Here is a 5854-nt window from a genome sequence, read left to right on the forward strand (position 1 = left end):
GAGGGGTCTGGAAAATGCTAGATATTGTCCCCAGGATGCTTTGGTATACAATGGCTTGAGAACTGTTCCTCTTCAACTAGAAGGCCATTACTCCCTTGATGCTTTACCATCTGTATCTGTCTGCTCACAACCTTGTATATAGCATTTTCAGCAGTGCTATCTATCTACCATGATATCTATCCATGATACAAACTGGTAATATCTGTCATTTCTGTTATCACATGCTGTGGATAAAATTAGCTATATATTTCAGAAAGTTCACACCAGGTCTTACAGACCACACAGATATGTGCAAAGTAGTATGACAGAATGGAGCAACAGCTGTTTGAGATGCTGGTATGAACAATACCAGTCAGATCATTTTTATTAAGACAATTGCAACTTTCTGGGAAAAAATAATAATAAAAAAAAAAACAGTATTACTTTTGAATGCAAAATGGTATTTTCAAATATTTGTTTTTCAAATATTCTTTTTTTATTTTTTTTATTATTTTTATATATTTTTTTAATGAAAAAATATACACTCCTTGGAGATAACAATCTTATCATATTCATGTTACATAGAAGGAAACTTAATGAAAGCACACAACATTCCATACTTTGATTGGTACACTGTGGACATCATTGGACATAGAGATTACTTTTTTTTTTCTTTTTTTTTTTTTTTCTTTTTCTTTTTTTTCTTTTTTCTTTCTTTCTTTATAACAGAACAGGATAGAAAGATACTGTCTTCTAAAATTTCCTTGAAGGTGAGGTGGTTAGTAAGTTTGAATAACTTGCCACTCTAATTTTGGCTCTGGGTTCTTCGGTTAGATACTCGGTCTGCCTTAGGGTTCTCTGAATCTTCTCTGAATTGGAATAGAAGATATGTGACTTGCCCATCTAGAGAGAGAACACAGCTAATGGAAAGTTGGTTGTTGCTGCAGTATTTTAAAGATCCTAAAATTCAGTTGGTGTATACCACTTCAGTGGCAAGATGAATACTGTTATCTGTGATGTGCTGTTTCATAACTCAATCTGTGCTTAAACCGTTTTATTCCAGTGCAGGCAGGCTTACATAGAAATGATAGTGTCACATAGACAGTTTTCACATTAAATAAAGTATATTAATTTACATACGTAAATAAGACAAGAAATTACTCTCCAAGGAATTTCTGAGATGCTTTTGTATTTTGTTTTGGAAGTTTTAGTGACAGATGTGGCAAATACTGGTTGAATAAGTGAAAAATAATTTATGGGTCTTTGTACTGTTTCTGATGAAATGACATTTTGTTGATGGCTAACAGACTTTTTTTTTTTAATATTTTTACAGAAATTCTCATAACTAATTAGTTTGAAGCTCCTAATAATAAACAAAAGCAACAGAATTTTGGCTTGTAAACTAGACAACTAAAATAAATGTTATGAAAAAGTCAATATTCAACTCACATGATGGATCCAGTGAAATAATCAAAAAACTTCGTTTCCTAGTGGTCTCAGATTTCCTAACTAAGAATTATTTTTCAGAAGTGTAAGCTAACTGTTAAATTTGGCTGCAATTTGTCACTGTAAACATATTGTTATTTTTTAAATTGCCAAAGTATTTTTTGATCATTTGTAATCTGTTTCCATTTTGATCACAGATGAAATCAGATTTCTTCTCAAAATAAATTATCCATAAAAATATCCTAAATCAAGGTCTGAGAAAAATATAGTTCTGAAATTTAATTTAATACTATAATAAGGAAGGCGTTAATTTAATCCATGCATCAGTTTTTCCTTTCCTTTTTTTTTTTTCTTTTTTTCTTTTTTAACCATTGTTCACTAAAACCTATTAAATAAATATCAATATTATTTTAATATAATAGATAACTTGCCTGAATATAGATGGTGGGTCAAAAATTGTTTATTATTATTATTATTATTATTTAAAAAAAAAAAAAAAAGAAAGCAAAACTATCTACCATTTTGACAAGTGGTAGCTTGCATTCTTAAGGAAGAATAAAACTTGGTCAACAAAATTGATGACTATTAGTACTTGTTAGAGTATGGAAAGTAATCAGGATTGATCAGCTTAATGTGAATTTTTGCTAGCTGTCATTTAGTACAAGTGTTCTCAGGTTTGGTCTCAGCACTTTTTTAATCTCACACTTAACTCTTATCACAAGGTAAATAATAGGCTGCCTTACTGCCCTCTCCATATTTCTCAGTTCTGCCACCTCTTGTCACCAATAGCTCTTATCTGGAAAACCACCTATTACACCTCAAGGCACATGGGTCACCCAGGAAAGTGTAGCAGTTGCAATCATGTAACAGTGCACTACAAGTAGAATAGAGTACATTATTTTTTTTTATTAGCTCTGGAAAACTGTACAAGATACCATATTTAAGATGTATATTTAACTCACCTGAGAACTCTTAATACCTTGCTTTCCCACTGCTCCATGGGTCAGGTATCTGGCACTGAATGATAATCTTACACGTGACATGTCAGATTGATACTTTGCGTAGAGCTGAGGAAAGAACTGAAGATACCACTTTTGGAAAAGGCTGATATTTACTGTTTTCAAATTGTCACATTGATATTTTGACACATATTCTATATGACAGGCAGAGAAAGTTTATTATTACTTAAAAAGGGAGAGCTTTCTTCCCTTCACTTTGCTGTTTCACTGTGCAATAATCTTCTTATTTGTTAACCATTTTTTGCTTCTTGTTCAGTGCTGAAGTGAGCTGCTGTGTTATCTTTTTCAGCAGTTTATTGTGTTATCGTTTATCCTTCCTTTTATATAATTCCTGGTTCTTTGATTTTGAAGGCATTAAATGTAAAAGCTTCTTCTTTACTCACTACCTTGGGTTTGGCAGAGGTTGAATTAAAAACAAAAACAAAACAGCTATACCTCTATAGATAAAAAATATCTCTTAACCTCACAGGAATTACAATTTATGAATATCTTTAGACAGGTATTATTTTAAATGTGTCCTCTGGTTCAAATTTTTATTTTCAAAAAATGTATATTTAAAAAATAAAAAAATAAGAATGAGTCTGAGTTCCTCACAATTACATTTGCCAGAAGGGTGTTTTCAGTATGAGTTATATGGGGTAGATATTTAGCAAGTGAACCTCTATAAAATGTAACAATAGATAGCAGTTGGTGTGTTACTGAGGATTTAGCAATTGTGGAAAAGCTGAGCTGGTGTTTGTTATGGCACATATCTCTGTACCTCAATTACAGAACCTTTCCTTCACTTGACATTAAAGTTTGTGAGCTTTCTGGGATAAGGGCTCTCCACACTTCATGACTGTATTGCTCTTTGCCCACTATGGAATAATTCACATAAAGCTATTTATTTTCTATGTTTCTAGTATACAAAAGTGTAATCCTCATTATATATTTAAAATATTAAGATATGTAACTGTGTGCAAGAGTGTATCATGCACACGTTTACCTATGTATACATATTTGTAGAAACCCATACATACATGATAGATAATACCTTTAGTACTAAATAATTCAGGCAGAGACCCTTTTTCAAACATTTTTTTGAACAGAGGTAATTGTCTTCAGAGACTAGGAGACTTGTTTGCTAACAAAATTACTCAGCAAGCAATCAGGTCAGAAGTGTTTTCAGGGTCTTATGTTTTGAAAAATCTTCTGCAGTTTATGAAAATGTAAAGATTACTTCAGTTAAAATCATCTTCATTTAAAATCTGCTTTTTCTGTTAAAAGCAGAAATTTAGTATGAATGCTCTCACAGTTACAGGCTTGTCACAGCTGTTTTAGGAGAATTTGCAGATTTGCAGTGAAGTGTCAAGAACCCTCTCTGTCTGTCTCTCTGTCTCTCTCTCTCTCTCAGTACCTGTGGTATAGATATTTGTGATCATAACATCTACTTGTGCCAAGACTAAAGGATGATTTATATGAAGAAGAACAGTTATTTCAATAGTCCTGGTGCCCCAGATCATTTATTTTATGTTTTTAGAAATAGAAAAAAAAAAATAAAATAAAATCCAAAAACAACAACAACACCAATCCACTGAACTACGATCTTTGATGTACTGTGATTTTACTGAAATTTCTTCTTGAGCCACGGGAATGTTTATTATTAGTATTAATATTTATTCTCAAAATAATTTTTTTTTGAATTAAAATATCTCAACTTTGGATTAGAAACTCATGCACTGTTAAGAACTAGGGTTCTTAACCCTGCAATTCTTTAAATGCTTATCTGTAATGTGGTCTGAAAATTCAATATTTGAAGTGCAGCAAATTAGCTTACATTGAACAAGGTAGTGCTGTAGCAATAGCCTCATGAGATTATGAGATTATTTAAATCCAGTTTGCATAAATATGCAATAAATCACAGTAACTCTCTTGTGTATACATTTATATATATGTATGTATCCTTATATTATTATTTTTTAATTTATTACATTTAATATATCAATAGTCTGTGAACAAAATATGTTCCGAGGCCCGAACATAGTGAACTCTTTGTAACAACTGATTCCTCTTAAGTAGAAGATTTTCCTTTGGAAATATTAATACTAAATTGTACCAACCCAAACTTCACATTGCTGAGTTTGTTGTGTTTTATAGTAATTTTTCAGAGCAAAGCTTAGTGACCCCATAATGGGTATACAATCTCCCACTGAGATTTTGGAAAAGTGAATATAGACCCTTGTTAACTCCCTTGCTTGCTGTGTCAAAATACCAAGTATAAACCTTGTCTATCAGAGATGTAAGACCAAGTAAAATCAGAACAACTTTGGTAGCTAAAGGCTGCATTAGAAACATGATATGAGATGAAGTTTTGAAGGATTTTTACAGAGACTGATGAGTAGGGGCAGTCTAATAAGAGAGGTAAGAGAAATAAGGTGTGATAAGAAATAAATCCCTTTCACTGTGCAAAAGGGAAGAAACAACATCTATCTCTCTGTTTAAGAGAAATAAGGGCTTAGATATAACTTCTTAGATATCTCAATAAAAAGTGAACTTTGTCATGTTGAGGGGAAGAGTCACTAAATTGAATATACGGAAAGAGAATGAGTAGAATAAGCATTCTCTGGGAAGACCTGGCAACAATTAATTGTTGTGTAATAAACTGAGAAGCTCTTGATATTTGTGTAGTTATTAATGTGTTTTGATGGAATAAGATAGAGCTTTATCAAATATCAAAAAGACACCAAGCTCTTAATCAATAAGAAAGCATAGTGTAATTAGTCTGTTGAATTAAGACTAATGACTACTACAAGACCAGTTGGGACACAGACATGAGTTACTCAGATTTTTCAAATATTTGTAGCCCTGCTATGGCTCTGTGAATTAATTGCTGACAATTGTTTTGCTCAATTTTGATGATTTAGAGCTTTTTACTTCTTCAGAACCTTTATTTTTATTGCAGCAGTAAATGCTTAAAGGTGCAGTACAAATGGACAGGAAGAATTAGACACCACTTGATTTTGGGAGTGGAGGAAATACGGGAGATGCTGCTTAAAAACAAGAGTTTGGTGGAGGGCTGCAGGAGTGGCCTCTGTGAGTAGAGCCCAGCAGCTGCCCCATAGCAGAGCAGAGCCAGCTCCAGCTGCTCCAAAAGGCACCTGCCGCTCTCCAGAGCAGGGCCAATAAGTACCTCCTGCCCTCCTTCTGCACTGTCCTTGGGGGCTGCAGGACTAGCTCTCACCCCTTTCTCTCAACTGCTGTTGCCCAGCAGTTCTTTCCCTTCCTTTCCTTTCCCTGCTCTCCCAGAGGCCCACGCAGCATTGCTCACTGGCTTGGCTCCGGCAAGTGGTGGGTCCCTTTGGGAGCAGTTGGAGCTGGCTCTGCTCTGACATGGGCTGGGCTCTGGTCACAGAGGCCACCCTGAAACCACT

The sequence above is a fragment of the Oxyura jamaicensis genome, chromosome Z, assembly GCF_011077185.1.
Source record: "Oxyura jamaicensis isolate SHBP4307 breed ruddy duck chromosome Z, BPBGC_Ojam_1.0, whole genome shotgun sequence".
Taxonomy (NCBI): Eukaryota; Metazoa; Chordata; class Aves; order Anseriformes; family Anatidae; genus Oxyura; species Oxyura jamaicensis.